Source organism: Vombatus ursinus, unplaced genomic scaffold, assembly GCF_900497805.2.
Source record: "Vombatus ursinus unplaced genomic scaffold, bare-nosed wombat genome assembly UNPS02015408.1, whole genome shotgun sequence".
In the NCBI taxonomy this organism is placed as follows: Eukaryota; Metazoa; Chordata; class Mammalia; order Diprotodontia; family Vombatidae; genus Vombatus; species Vombatus ursinus.
In genome coordinates, this window is record NW_020955186.1 from 1,142,859 (window position 1) to 1,159,879 (window position 17,021).

Consider the following 17,021-nt stretch of genomic DNA (forward strand, 5'->3'; position numbering starts at 1 on the left):
ACAGCTACCAATAATATAGCAGCATGAGTAAAAGATTGCTATCAAAAGAGAATAATGAAAATATCCCAGAATGATATTGTATATACAGAAATATGATTGCCAAGACCTGAGGTCATAGGCCAAACACACATATGTGTATGCACACACATATACCTAATAAATGCATGTATGTACAGTGTACCAAAAAACATTGTATTGATCTAAGCAATAGCTTAAACTGGTAAGATATATGAATGATAATGTGAAGCCATCATCATACTAAACAATAATCATAACATGTCCCCAGGAAACCTCATCATCTGGAAACTAATCATGCTGTGAGAATACATTATCTTTGGTACCTTCAGAACCTTCTGCTCCTCTGATTGGAGGGCTGAAGAGAGGAGCAAATAATTCTTCTCAAAGCCTACATTTAAAGAGGGCTCCCATGCCAGCCATGTCTTGATTTCCCACTTATATATACTCTTTTTGACTGCATTCTTTCTCGTTACTTTCCCCCCTCTTTGAAGTTTCCTTTGGTGTGTCTTTTTCACTTGTAAATTTTAAGCCCCTTGAGGTCAGGGATTGTCTATCTTTTCTCACATTTATATCTCTAGCACTTAGCACAGTGACTGGCATAAGAGTTTATTGTCTAACTGATAATAATGGTAATAATAAATGAAGTGAATTTAGCTTTAGTTAAAGGATCGTTGTGACTCTCAATGATGACAAAACTATATATATGCAAAATATCACTGTACATTTTATCAAGATATAAACACATAGATAATTTAACAAGGACAACTAACTGACTAATCAGAAAAAAATAGCTGAGATGCATTTGGAGAAACAGCATATCAAAAGAAAAAGCAAATGTCCCTCATGTCCTCTAGGGTAAACATGGTAAACCATAGACCGGAGTCATTAAGGATTAATTGTTAAGCAACTGAGAGGTGAGTTAGTAGAAGGCACATTCATTCCAGTGAAATTATTATTATTTGTTGTTGTTGTTTTTTGTTTGTTCATTTTTTGCCTTTTTGGGGGGGGAGGGGGGAGGCAATTGGGGTTAATTGACTTGCCCAGGGTCACACAGCTAGTAAGTGTCATGTGTCTGAGGCTGGATTTGAACTCAGGTACTCCTGACTCCAAGGCTGGAGCTTATTCATTGCCCCACGTAGCTGCTCCCCAGTGAAATTATTCAAAACATCAAGATTTCAAAATGTACAGGTTGAAAATATTGCCTCATGAATTATTAAATAATTAAAATAAGAAACATGTATTTTAGAGTTTTTAAAACAAGTCCACATAGCTTGAGATGGTAATATTTAAATCTTTTAATTATGTCAGCTATAGAAGCTGAATTGTTAGCAAACTTCTTTCAAAAACTGAAGATTTAATCAGGCAAAATAATTTGATTCAATTCTGTTTTCAAATCAATGGAAATCTGAAAAAAATATTTATTTTCTTACATCATCAAATCCTCTTTGGAATTGACTGTGATGATTCAAGTTCATCAGTGATTAAAGGACTAGAACAATGACGCTCCTTTTAAAGATTTAATAAAGATGGATTTTTCTGAAAGAGATTGTGATATTTCCAAGATTTTTTTATCTTTTTTATGTTGTTAATTATCCTTTATTTTTCCTTTGGGATAAAATTGAAATATTTACAAAGTATTCCATACTTTATACATTATAAAAATACATGATATATTGTAATAATTATTTCATAGAAAACCAAACATGCTTTTGGAAATTCTGCCCAGTATTTTCTAGGGAAATCAACATCTTGTAACTCATAAATGTTACATTTTTATCCAGGACAGTCATTTCATAGTTCCCTAAAAAAGTACTAATAACTTTTTTCATTTTTTAAATTTTTTTAAAATTTTTTTAAAAAATATTTTTTTCTTTTTATTTTTTTTCTAATCAACTTCAATAGAAATATTTCATCTACTTTAAAAAAATCAGCTCAAAAACATTAAAAAGAAGCATAACTACGGGAAATCTTAATCATAAATATACCTAACACTTTTATCAAATTGTTAGGTCCTCTAGGGCAAGGTCTGACCCATAATATCTATTTCTATAAGAATCTATTTCTTTTGGTGCTGGACTGAGGACACTTTCTCACTAGTTGTAGTTTCTCTGCTGCAGGAGAAGAATTAAATAATTTACATAACCCAGTGTCAGAAAGAAATAAATTAAGCCAGAAATGATCTCCTGAAGTGGAAAAAAAGATAACAATAACAAAAACAGTACTAGATGAATTTACATGTTTGTCATATCAAACATTAACGTAATTCTTATATTGCAAAAATTGAATATAAAAACAGGAACAGAATGAATTCTTCCAAACTCTATGATATAAATAAGTTCTATATGCATAAAAAGGGAGAGACAAAGCAGAGAAAGAAAACTGCATACCAATATTCCTAATGAATATTAATGTAGAAACATTAAATAAAATATTATCTAAGAAGTTCCAATATATTAATAAATATAACATCATATAGCTAAGTTATAGTTATATATTATTTGTTCAATCAAATTGCACTGTAGATAATATAAATGTAAAATATAACAACTACATGATTGTGTTAATTGTTGCTGGAAAATTGTAAATATCTCCAATATTATTTTCTGATAAAACACTGGAAAACATAGGAATAACTGACCTTTAATATATATGGTAAGTAGTATCTAATAAAAACCAAGAGACAAAATGGTACATAGTTGAAAATGGCAAAAGAGCTCTCCAACAAGATCAGAGGTAAACCAATGATGATTTTTATCACCATTATTATATAATGCAATCCTAGAAAATAGATGCAGCTATATGAAAAAGGAAAAAAAAGGATATAAGCATAGTAAAAGGAGAAGTAAAAGGATTACTTTTTATAGATGATATAATACTTTAAAAACCTTAAAGAATAAACAAAGATTGAGTGAAACAGTTGATAAATTTAGTTTCAACATATAAAATAAATCCACACTAATCATTAGAATTTAGGTAAGTAGGTAGATGGATAGAGAGATAGATAGATAGATAGACAGATAGATAGGAAAGAGAGATAATAAGACAGAATAACATTCAAAATAACTGGAGAAAATATAAGATATTTAGGAATCTATCTCTCAAAATGCATAACTATGTGAATATATATATACATATATATATATGACAATCTTCATGTGCTCTTCACATGAAAAAAAGTTGATACCTAAATAACTGTAGAAATATAGATTGGTCATAAGCAGGCCATGCTAAAATAGTAAAACTGATTCTATCTAAATTAATTTACCTATTCACTGACAAAGTCATTAAACTACAACAGGATTACTTAGTAGGGCTAGAAAAAAATAACAGCAAAATTCATCTGGAGGAACAAATTAGTAAGAATATGAAGAGAAATAATGAAAAAAAAAGTTGGAAGGAATGAGCTATAGCAATACAGGAGCTCAACCTATACTATAAAATGATAATTAATAGAAATATATGTACTTATATGCATATAAAAGAGTTAAATCAGTTGAAATTATTAGACTCATAGCATACAGAAGCACATGACAGAGTAGAATTATTATATTTGCTAAACCCAAAGATCACAAATTCTCAATTAAGAAGACAGTAATAGAAAAAAAAATTGGGGGGAAATTAGAAAACAGTCTGGCAAAATTTAGATATAGATCAACCTCTCATATAATATCCCAAGATGAGCTGCAAATGGTTATTAGATATTACTAGATATATATTTTTAAAGTTCACATCAGAAACAAATTTGAGGAACAAAAAAAATCCTTCTGAAACTACGGATAGAGAAAAAAAATTATGACAACCAAAGGATAGATAGTATCCTAGATTATAAAATAAACAATTGAAATAAAATTAAATAATTTCACACAAATAATTCACACAACAATTTTACACAAATCAGTGGATTTAATTTTACAATGAAACTGGTTAATGGGGTAAAATACTTTCTAGCAAGTATCTCCCATAAAGGTCTCATTTCCAAGATATAAAAGAAAGGAATTAAAATTTATAGAAACAAGGGCTATTCTTCAACAGAAAAATGGTCAGATTCCATACACAGATAATTTTCAAGGGAAAAAATTCAAATTATCAAAAACAATTTAAAATATCTCCCAAAAAAACTAATAATTAGAAAAAATGCAAATTAAAACAACAGCTTTCTCCAGGTTCCCATTAGATTGGCAAATCCAATAAAAAAGAAAATAACAATTGGAAAAATTGCAGAAAAAAAGCAAACATGCATATGCTGGCGAAGCTGTAAAGTGGTGCAGTCATTTTTGGAGGCAATTTGAAATGATACTCCAAAACTCATTGAACTGTACATAACCTTTTATCTAATGATACCACAAATTGTCATATACCTCTAAAGAAAGAGGGGAAAAAAGGCCCATAAGCACAAAACTATAGCAGCTCTTTTCTTAAAGCCATCTTGCCAGAAACATAGTGGGGCTACCAGTCAATTTTGAGAAATTGTGGGAAAAGGATTACATAAGACTATAATTATTATTGCATCATAAGTTTTAAAAGAATAGTTTCATAGAAATCTAGAAAGACTTGTATTAACTGATGAAGAACAAATAGCGTCGCAGGAGGAGAGCAATTAGCAAAAATAATGATACTGTAAAAAAAAAAGCATCTTTGAAAGACTTAAGAACAATGATGAATGCAATTACCAAGATATGTTCTGATGCAGTCATGATAATTTATGCTAAACAGAGATGTGATTGACTCAAGATAGAGAATAAAAACATTTTCAGAGAGTCAATGAAGGACTTCATTTTTGTTTGATGTTGCATGATTTTAGAAGGCTATTTTTGTTAAATTTATGGGTGACAGTGTGAGAGACTACAGAAATGGCAGAGAGATGAAATAGAAAAAGAAAAATAGAGAGAGAGATAGGGAAGGGAGGGAGGGAAGAAGGAAAGGAGGGAAAGAAGAAAGAAAAGAAAAGAAGAAAAATGCAAAAGGAGAAAGAAAGAAAAACAAATAGAAAAAGAGGAGAGAGATTGGCAAAAAATAATTTTAAAATAAAGATTACGAAGATTTCCAGAAAAACCTCAAACTAGTAGGACAATCTTTAATATTATATATTGGTTTTAGTACATATTTATAAGGAAAAATAATATCTACTGAATGTGGATTTGAAGTTTCATTCAGAACATCTCCCACTTCTGTCTCTTTCTCTGTTTCTGTCTCACTTTGTCTCTCTAATATGTAAACACACACAAATACTTATATTTAATATTTATGTATGATATATGTGAAAATTCTCACTCTTTTTATTGTTTATTTAGTTCTGAATAATAGAAAAATTCTAAAAAAAGAAAGAGATATGAGTATGCTCTCATCTTCTCCATATACTACGTCTCTCATGATTTAACTATGCTTGTCTTAAGCTGCACATTTTATTTCTTTTTGTTGATGTTTGATTTCAGGAGAGAGCAAATATTCAGTATTTGTGGACATCTTTCCAACTGTTTTCTCCACCTTTCAGCTTTCAGGCCTGAAATGTGCTTTGTCCATCTGCCCCTTGAGAATAAGAGTTCCAGCCCAGCTCACTAAGAAGAGTTATCTCTGATGTTTATAATTTCCTATTTTTTTTCCTTGTTGGCTCTCTATTTTTCAAATGCATACACTGCTGTAACTTCTGCCCTTGCTAAGTCCTTTGCCATCATCAATGTCCTGAAAAGATATGTTTCTTTCCCCTAACTGTTGATTAAAAATGGTGTTTTATTAACATGGGTATGTGAGGCAAAGCAATGAGTGTGTTTTTAATATCTACTGTTTATCATGTTCAGGATAAATATTTCCTAGTTACTTTCTTTCTGGTTTCATTTCATGCTTTCTTTGTTTTTATTTAGATAGTTTACATTTTTAAACCTTATACATTTGTGTACCCTCTGGCTACACGTATATGATAAAAACAATTAAAGAATGAAAACAGCCTGAAATAAAATGGTTTTCAACCTATATTCAAATTCAGAGATTAGTTTAACTAAAATTATAACTTTGACTATATTTTAACACAAATTCTGTGGGAACAATTTAACCTAGTTTAATCAAACTAACATTATTCTTGGAGAACAGAAACTGGATTTGAGATCCTCTTTGACAATTTACTATTATTGCAGCATTGACCAAATCAAACTAAACTGACAAAAAACCAATTTTCTTTTCAGAAAAATAAGAATAATATTTATATTGCCTATACTAGAGAGAGGTTATCATGAAGACAAAATCATACATGTACATATATACACACATATATACACAAGACAATCATATATGTTTGTATGTTATGTATGGGCTGTGTATGCACACATATACACATGTATGCAGTATACATATATGTGCACATATATACATTTATATGCATGTGTGTAGATATGTAGATAGATAGATAGATAGACAGATAGATAGATAGATGTGGAAAAAGTGTAAAATTATTTAGATATTATTTCTCCCCATCTCAAAAAAAATTGTATTTAATCATGTACATAAAATATGTAAATAATAGTAATTCAAACAGATGATTTTATCAGAGTGTATACTCCATCAATACAGACAATTGCTTCACAATATGCTTCACAGCATTGTAGAAATTCTCCTGAATTGCTCTGACAGAAACCGTTCATCATCTGGTTACCAAGTCTCTGGGAAAGGATGAGTATATCCATAATCATTCAGGTTAATCCTCAGACAGCAGACATACAGTCCATCACTAGGCTTATCTTCCAATACTCTCCAGCCTGGTATGGCAAGACAAAGCTAGTGATTTAATGGTGAAGACTTCTAGAATCCAAGGATCTCTCCATGTTTTAATGAAACAGTGAAATGTAACTCTACTGTGGGAACAATATTTCTCATGTATACAGAATTTTAACTTGTAAAATAGGTTTTTACTGTCATTATTTCATGTTATCATGTTAGCAACAGCAGCACTAAAAGAAAGGTTTATGCAAGTACTAATATCTTCACTTTACGGCTAAGAAAACTGAGGCTCCTATAGGGCTAAAATGATGTAATCAATGAAACATACCTGGTCAATGGCAAAGCTGTAATTCTGCTCCAGTTCTCCCGATTCCACCTCTGCTGTTCTACATACTCACAAAAATCCACACAATTTTATAGCTAATAATTCATATTAAAAAAATCTAAATTAAAAATTAATAAATATTAATAATCAGAATAAATAAATCAGAGAATCAAAGTTCGGTAAAGAAATTATGCTATAACTCAATGTTTTCATTTTCTTTTTAACACTGTTTCTTAGAGTTCATCTTCTGTCACTAGCTTTTCTGATTTCATTCCACATCTGTCCTCATTTTCTCAATGCATGGGACTTACCAGTTTCCTGTGATACATGACAGAACAACCTTGACATACTTTGGACTGATTAAAAGTCATCTTATACTCTGTCATGTTAAAGTACTAGGAAAACAATTAGTCATCATTTTATTTTAAAGAAAGAAATTAATTTTTTTAAAAATCTGCCTACTACTAATTAAGGGGGAATAAAGAGAAGAGGAGGTAAAGTTGTTTTGTCTTGTCTTGTTTTGGTTCGGGTTTTGTGACACAGAGGGTTCCTCCAAATGACACTATGTATAAAGGGGAAAAGTTGTCTAAATTCAGGCTTGATAGCTTCAGTTGGTTCTTTAACTGGTTCCAAACAGAACTCACTGTCTTTTTCCCTAACTCTCCCCTCTTCCTAAATTCAATGCTACTATTGAAGGTATCATCATGCTCCCAGTTTCCTGGGCTTTTAACTTATTTATCATCCTTGATTCACTTCTCACTCCACATAGCCAATCAGTTGCTAAGGCCTATGGATTTTAACATAACATCTTTCATATATTCTCCCTTGTCTCTTCTGATAATGACACCACTTTGGTGTATTCCCTTATTTTTGCATACCTGGACTATTGCCATAGCTTTCTGGTAAGTCTCCCTGCCAAATCTATCCACATGTCAACACATCTTCCACTCAGGGATCGAAGCAATCTTCATAAAGTTCAGGTCTGATCATGTCATCCTTTTTAATTATTAAACTTTAGTGGTCTCCTCCTGTTAGGTGTTCAAAGTCCTTCATAAGTCTCCCTCTCCCTATCTTTCCAGTTTTCTTGTACTTTATATCTACTAATATATTCTCTGATCCTTTGATACTGGCATCCTTGATGTTACTTGAACAAGACATTCCATCCACCTCCTGGCTCTGGACAATTTCTCTGACTGTCCCTCATTCATGAAATGCTCTCCCTTGTCATCTCCATTTTTTAACTTCTCTGGCTTCCTTCATTTTCCAGCTAAAATCTCCCCTTCTGGAGGAAGCTTTTCATAATCCCCTTCAATTTTAGTGTCTTTGCTCCACTAATTACTTCCAGTTTATCCCATATATAGCTTATTTGTATATAGTTGTTGGCAAGTTGCCTCTCCTATTAAGGTGTGAGCTCCTTGAGAGAAAGAACTGTCCTTTGCCTTTCTTTGTGTGTCCAGCAGTTCTATACATTTATTTCTATATATCAGTGCATGACAAACAATAGGTTTTTAATAAATGATTATTTGTTAACTAACTGTCCATCAATGGTTGACAACTGGTCAGAGATATTATGGAAGATATATTGTCTCAGTTATTTCTTATATCAAATGATCTCTCAACTTTATATTTCCCTTATTTTGTGAAAATAAATATAATTTGTTGTAGTAAACAAGTGGAAATAAATTAGATGCATAGTAGCTATTCATGAATTTAATAGGTTGTTGCTGAACTGACAAAAATGATGAATATAAAGAGTTCAATGAAGCATAGGAAGACATATATGGATGATATGGATGGTGCAGAGAGAAACAGGCAGAACCAACATATGTGAGGACTACAAAATGGAAATGAAAAGAACAATAAAAAACTGAATTCTGTGTAATGATTGCGACCAATTCCCAAAAAGGCCTGAGAAAAAATAGTTGTTTTTTTGTCTTATGCTTATGTGAGAGATGTATGTGTGTGCATTATATTTTGAGTAAGGAAGCTGAGCATCAGGCAGGTTAAATGACTTACCCATTCAGAGAAATTCAGAATCTTTCAGAGTTTGTGCTTGAACTCAGGTCTTCTAACTCCATTTTAAGCTGTAGGGTGTATTTCACCTTCATTATCACATAATCCTTAGAGAATATCACAGATATGATTTGACAAGTTGTGAGATACGCAGGGGAAATATCTGTAGTCCATTTTGCAGATGGAGGAGCTGAGATACAGAGAGGTTAGTGGCTTGTTGGAGGCCTCACATCTAAGTGACAAAATTAGGATTAGAAAGGAACTCTTCAAGTGATCTTTTCAGCCTCTCTCAGGTTATGCACACACACACATACATATACAAATGTGTGTATATATGTTTATACACACATATTTATACACACAAATATATACATATATTTATATATACACACAAATATTACATGTATTTATATATACAAAAATATGCACATATTTATATTTTGTATGTTTGTATATCTCACATATATGCATATATATGTATATATAATGACACACATATATTACTATAGATCAGCTATTAAAGTAATTGAACATGATAAAAATCTGTTACAACCTGCTGTTATACATTATCCTATTTGCCTTTATCAATCACAAAGAAGCTACTCAAAGAGAAGTATTATTGAAGTAATCTCAGACATTCAAGAAAGCATCCTTAATTTGGATAAAGGAGGCTTGCAGTGATAATAGCTGGATAATAGTTGTTTAGTTTTCTTGGACTTTAAAATCTTAAAACCACATTTTTCAAGATTATTGCACAGAAGGTGACCATTCTATTATTGTTACTACACCCTTACAATTTGTGATATAAAAGTTGAAAAGAGATTAAGTCCTTTTGAGGTTCAGAAAAAGTTTTCAAATTTAGGATTGAGATGACTTATTACTTCAGTAAATATAGTATAAACATGAAAGATGTTTATGATACAATGGGAATTGATGATATTTCTTCTTTCTTCAAAGAATTGAACCCTGGTCTATTCCTAACTGAGCCAAGGAATTGCTTGTTGGAAACTATTATATGAAAAGCCACTAAAATGCATTTAGGCCATCACAACAAATGTGTGAATAAATTCATTCAAAGCTCTTGTAAATAAGTGCTTTCTTGAGATATAAAATGGTTTCATAACGAGACTTGAGTGCATCAAAAGAACATATCAATTTTACCCATAAAAGCATTATCTTTATTAAATGAAGATTCTTTCATTTGAGTGTATTTTCATTAAATGCATTTAATTAGATCCTTATTGAAGGAATAAAAGTACTTCTTATACAGTTTTTTTTGAATTATAACATTTGTATAACACTAAAATAATAATTAAACTCATCATGAATTCTTCAGTACTAGACAAAATCTTGATATAATGGAACTTTGAATAGTTTCTTTCATATATAGCTCCAGTGAGAGACATATGAAGATATGGCGCAGATAGCAATAATAAGTGGATAAGGAAAATAACAACAAAGAGGAAAAAATGCTGATAGATTTAGTAAAATGAAGGAAATATCTTGTCAATTCAGTCAAAATGGCTGAAGTATGGGAGAAAATGAATGCAGAATAAAGACTTCAAGGCTGAATAAATAGCTCAGGAAATTGTAGAGGAAACTGAATTTGCCTATAGGAGCTCCACTGGGTATATCTAGGGACATCAAAGGCCTGGTGATTCTTTGCTTTGGCCTTTGGGAAATAATATAGTCTGTGGCCATGTCTAGTCATAGCTTGGCTCAGTTCTGAAAGGGCCTGGTTTTTAAGTGTATAGTGGCAAAGCCTAAGTGACTCCATGGTCATTCCCTGGCCTTGTTACAGTGACTGGAGGAAGAGAGATATTGTACCAGTTAAAAGAAGAGATTGACTCTCTTTACTACATCTCTCCTTTGAGGCAAATAATGCACTCTGGACTCTAGACTTTTAATGTGGAAGGAAAGCAAATTGCTTAGTCTCTCCCTATCCCCACTCCTCACACAATTGACTGCTGCTCCCAAGCAAAATGTGGAATCAACTAAATACAGGCATACATTATGCTCTGTTTCCTTTTCTAACTAAGAGACCCAGTATCTACCTCAAACTGGATATACCAGGATTAGAGGCAACCTCATGAATACAAGAGGCACTGGCGCCTTGCATCTTGTAAGAGGGACAGCTGATTTACAGTAGAAGCTGGATGGTGCCAAAGAATGCTGTACATGAGAGAGGGTAGCATCTGACAAGAGTATTACCCAATCCTCTCGGCTATTTTACCAGAACATATATAAAGGGAACTGTTGGACAGTACTGGGAGAGGATGAAATTCTCAAATAGCAATTCTGATAATGGCTTTGTGCTTTGATGAGATTTAAAGATTAGCCTCCCAGGCTATTTTAAAAAGTTGTTTTTGTTTAGTCATTTTCAGTTGTGTCTGAATCTTCATGACCCCATATTTGTAGGTTTTTTGGCAATGAAACTGGAGTGGTTAGCCATTTCTTTTGCTAGCTCATTTTCTAGATGAAGAAAGTAAGGCAAACAGGCTTAAGTGATTTGCCCAGGGACACAAAGCTAATAAAGCTCTAAGTCGCTTTTTGAACTCAGGAAGATAAACCTTCATGACTCCTGGCCCAGCACTCTATCCACTGAACTACCTACCTAACCCTCAATTTTTTTTAATTAATAAATTTATTTATTTTAAGTTTTCAACATTTACTTCCACAAGATTTTGAGTTCCAAATTTTCACCCCATCTCGCCCCTCCCCCCACCCCAAGATGGCATGCATTCTGAATACCCCTTCCCTAGTCTGCCCTCCCTTCTATTTCTTCCCCTTTTTCTTATCCCCTTTCCCTTCTATTTTCTTGTAGGACAAGATAGATTTCTGTAACCCATTTCCTGTATTTCTTATTTCCCAGTTGCATGTGAAAACATTTTTTTAAACACGTATTTTTAAAACTTTGGGTTCTAAATTTTCTCCCTTCCTCCCTCCCCACCCACCCTCATTGAAAAGGCAAGCAACACAATATAGGCTATACATGTGCAGTTATGCAAAACACTTCCATAGTAGACATGCTGTGAAAAACTAACTCTATTTCCCTTAATCCTATCCCGCCCCTCCATTTATTCTATTCTTTCTTTTGACCCTGTCCCTCCTCAGAAGTATTTGTGTCTGATTACCCCCTTTCCCAATATGCCTTCCTTTCTATCATCCCCCTACTCTCTTGTCCCCTTCCCCTCCTATTTTCCTGTAGGGTAAGACAGATTTCCATACCCAATTGAGTGTGTATGTTATTCCCTCCTTAAGTCAAATCCTATGAGAATAAGATTCACTCCTTCCCTCTCACCTTCCTCCGTTTCCCCTCCACTGTAAGAGCCTTTTCTTTTCTGTTTTTTTGTGAGATAATTTACCCCGTTCTACCTCTCCCTTTCTCCTTCTCCTAGTATAATGCTCTCTCACTTAATTTTATTTTCCAGATATGACCCCTTCATCTTCAACTCACCTTGTGCCCTCTATCTATCTATCTATCTATCTATATACACACATATAATTTTTTCCCTCCAACTACCCTAATACTGACAAAGCTAACCCTCAATTTTAACAACCACTATAGGCTAAACTATTTAATCCTGTTACAAGAATATTTTTGTTGTTTTTATTGTTGGTTTTTTTTTTTGTCAAATCCTCACTTGTGAGTCTCCATTACTTAGTATTCTTCTTCTGTTTAGGGGGGGAAATTATCTATTTCATTCCAGATTAATATTGTACTTTCAGGACCTTTGTTTTGCTTCTTTCTCTTTGTAAACTTCTAAAAATAAGTTATAAATAAAATCACACTTATGGTTCTGGGATGGGGTGATTATTTAATGAGCCCAAAACTATGAGAACAGGGAGTCTAACAACTCTCTCACTAGAAAGAGTCTCCCTGGACTGAGCTTGGTCCAGACTACCTGGGTATAAACAGCACAGGACAGGGAATGTGCACAGTAAATTGGCCCCTGTGGGGCCAGTCATGGTATCTCAATATTAGATATTTCTTCAGTAGATCTGTGATCTTAGTGATGTGAGCAGTAGTCTTATCAGCATTCTTTGTCATTGATCATTTAAATAGATTTTGTAAACATTTTCAAATTTGTTAATATTCATTTTTTTGTCTTATTATTTGTTCATCAATGAAATATTTATCAAAAGACTAGCACAATGCACCTCCAGACAAAGAACTGATGGAGTCTGAATGCAGATTGAGACATATTTTGTGTGTTTTCTTTCATAATCTATATGAAATTGTTTGTCTTCTCAAGGAGAGGGAGGAAGTGAGGTAAAAGATAATTTGGAACTCAAAAAAATGTTAAAAACAATTTCCACATGTAAATAGTATACAGATATAGTTAGCACATTGCCTAGCATATTGTAGGGGCTTGTTCCTTTCTTCTTCCATTCTCCACACCCAGCAGTTTATATATGAATGTTCTTTGTAAGAAAGTATTCTTTAGTTGGGATTCATGCCAATCTTTCTGCTCATCTCTCTCTCTCATTTTTTTTTAACAGACACTTTGTTTTTGTTACTATATGGGTAGATACTATTCATAATCTTACATCAACACTACTCCCTTTTCCAGTATGAAATTCATTATAGTGTTTCATTAACATAGGTCACTGCTAGAATTGTCTAACTCCTTCATCAGTTGCCCTTTGGGTCACCCATAATTTCTTTAGGGCTTCCTAACTTTTTTTCTCTGTAACAAATTTATTAGGGAATTGTACTACATCTGGGTTCTACATAAAGACACATGTACCTAATTTCAGACCTGTGATTTCATGTCAGAGCTAGCTTCTGGCAAAGAAAGTTTCTCACCTATTGCAGTTAAGCAATTATTCTACAGTTTATTCTTAAATAATTGTGTGTCATTGAGATTTTGTTAGTTGCCCAGAGTCACATGACTAATATCTATCAAAGGCAAGATTTGAACCCAGGTCATCTTGACTCTGAGACCAACCCCTCATCTCTTCCCTCATATGGTTCTCACAGCTAGAGAAAGGTAGAAAAGAAAGATAGAAAGACAGAAAGATTGATAATTTGTTTTTTTCTTTGTTGTCCCCCTAACATTTCTTTGCTTCCCTTTCTTTTTCTCATACATGGGGCTAACAGTCACCATAACCATTTTTGTTCCATTTACATCTTCATCACTAGAGCTGCTAGTGCTCTCTTCAGTCTTCTAAGGATTATGCTTTGCTATCTCCTGCAAACTTGAAGGGACAATATTTGAATGCTTACTAGGTTTCCCCCTCTTGACCTTGTTTGAAGACATATTTTCAGCATCTTTGCCCAAAGATGCCTCAGAAGATTCTGAGAAATAGGTTTCTCCAACAAAGTCACCTCCATCATATATTTTTTCTTTTGATTAGAACTGGAAAGCACATTTCTTTTTAAACATTGCAGTTTTTTTTCACTTTTTTCTATGTTTTTCTTCTCAGCTTTATCTTTATTTAAGTATCTTAAATTCTCTATCCATGCAGAACCATCTACTGCTTGCAGAAGCTTCTTCTCCTCTTTCTTTCCTGAACATACATGTAACAACATTGTGGACTCTCTGGATTTTAATTCCTTTAATGGGTTGTTTCTCATGTCATAGCATTATAAAGAAAGAATCGGTGCAGAATCGTGTCTTCTGCTCATTCAGCTGTTTTAGTTAGATAACAAAGTTTCATCTGTCTTTGTTCTGTTGTAGCCAAAATAATGCTGACAAAAGTCTCTAATTATTTTCAAGATCTAGTTTTCCCCATATGAATGCTCTTTTTGAATCATCTACCATAGGTTACAAGTAAGCTTCTTCAACAGCTAGGTTAAGGAAACCGGGAGAAAGTTGTAACTGTCACAATTTCATTTTCACATTGCTATCATAGGAATTGAATCTTCTTTTCTCAGTTTGAGCTTCATTCTTCCATTTTGAAAATTTAAAGAGAGGCTACAAGCAACATCCAGGAATTTGTTGAAAACTTTCCTATCTGTTACACAGGCAACACTTGGTATCTCTTCTTTGTAATCACTTCTAAGCAAATACGACAAATTAATTGATTTCTTCTAGTTTAATTCTAGTTGATGTGAAAGCCCATATACTGGCAATAGTCTTCACACTTGTCTTTACTTAAGAAGTTTTCATATGCGTGCCATGCTCCAAAAATCCAGATATCTATACCATCAGTGATTGTTCTAGAAGTCTGATTAGTAAGGTTCAAAATGGTAGACTGCATCTCTGCCTCCATAGGAACCTCAATGTAGGGAATGCCAAATAATCATAGAAGCTTTGACTTTCCAAGAATAACTGGCCCATTATAGTTGTGGCAATCCATTCTTGTTGCTGTTTTTGAGCTTTCAGAGAATTCTGTTTGATTAAAGGTTTATTCTCTAGAATGTCCACTTCCTCCACATTAATATACTGTCATTAATTGATAGTATCACCTGTTTCTTTTTCAGTCCTTTCCATTGGCTGCTTGGCTGAATGCAGTCTTTTAAAAGAGGTTTATTCTTTATTTTTAATTTTAATTGGCTTTATGTGGTCACAACAGCTCCTTTTTTCTCAGTGTCTATAGCCTCCTATTCTGGAACTGGCTTTTTTACCATGCTGAGAGACAGGTATGAATACTTCATGTACATTAAACTGAAGTTCATCACTACTACTTTTGTTGTCCACTTCAGTGTCTTCTGGCATTGCTTCAATGTTCTACTGTACCTTACTTAATGTACTCCTTCATATTAGTCAAAATTTCACTCTTTATTTTTGGCGAAAGCTTAAATCTTCAGACTCACTGTCTATAGCATAAGGATTATGAAAGAACTCTTGTAATGTTTGTTTTTCACTCATTCTTATTTGCCATTCCTTTTCATCTTCTTATTCTGAGCTACTTTTGTCTTCTTCTTGTAATGAAGGAAAACATAGATGTCATTTTCTCTTTGAACTTGGGTAAGACTAGTTAAGTGCTTCATCTTCTTTACTTTCACCTTTTGAGATAAAAAGGCAATATATTTCTCACATGAATGGCCTTATCTGCCTTCTGCTGCTACTTATGAAACGGAAGTAAACTTGCTCTTTGAAAATATATTTCAAGCTGTCCCCTCTTCTGTATTTGTTTCTTTGGCCTATCAAATCATTTTGATAGCTTGTCTTTTTAAGAATATCTGAAAACTTTTTCTGTAGTTCTCTTTCAGCGGCTGCCAAATATTTTGTCTTCTTTTAGTCAAAAACTGCTTCTTCAACAGTGGTGTTTCTCCATCAAAAACAAAGACAAAAAAATGGACAAATTCTATAAAGAACAATACCTAGCAAAGTAAATGAATTAAAATGAGAAGATGGGCATTTTCAATTGAATTTCCATGTCTGTACCAGAATCTTTAAAGTGCTTGATTCAACCAAATGCCACTATCTGTGAACTAAGGACGTTTAAACTCAATAACCTGTAAGATCCGTTTCAGCTCTACATCAACAATTTTTCACAAATGGGAAGTAGCAAGTCAAAAGCAAGAATTTTTCTTTCCAATATTTCTCAATTTATTTGTCTTTCACAGCACTGAAGAAGCTTTCAAATCCCTGGACTCTCACTGCACTTGGGTTTTCACAAATCATTTCTGTGGAACCAGACCTGTGGGAAACAACCTGTAAATCTCTCTAGGAATGATGGAGGAGTGGGCATTTTGGATGTTTGAGACCATATTTCCTATGCTCCTTTGTAACAGGTTAAAAGCATACTAGAATTTATAGGTATGAATGGGTGTTATGTTTTTTTCTAATAATCACCTGAGCAGACTACATACTTGACATATGTTCCAATGATGCTGCCATTTCCAGAGTCCTTGTGTTACCCTCAGATCCAATTGCTGATCAAGAGTATGATCCACATCATTTTTCTTTTTAAATCAAAACTGTATGTCCCAGGTTTTCATCAGTATTAAACAGAAGAAGCTTTGATTCTTTTTTTTGTTATTTCAGAAAAATTAAATCTACTT

General features: G+C 33.1%; 1 pseudogene; it reads right to left on the reverse strand.

The window, feature by feature from the left end:
- Positions 1–14,646: 14,646 nt before the first annotated feature.
- On the reverse strand, positions 14,647–15,729 carry LOC114032220 (annotated as a pseudogene).
- Positions 15,730–17,021: the final 1,292 nt, after the last annotated feature.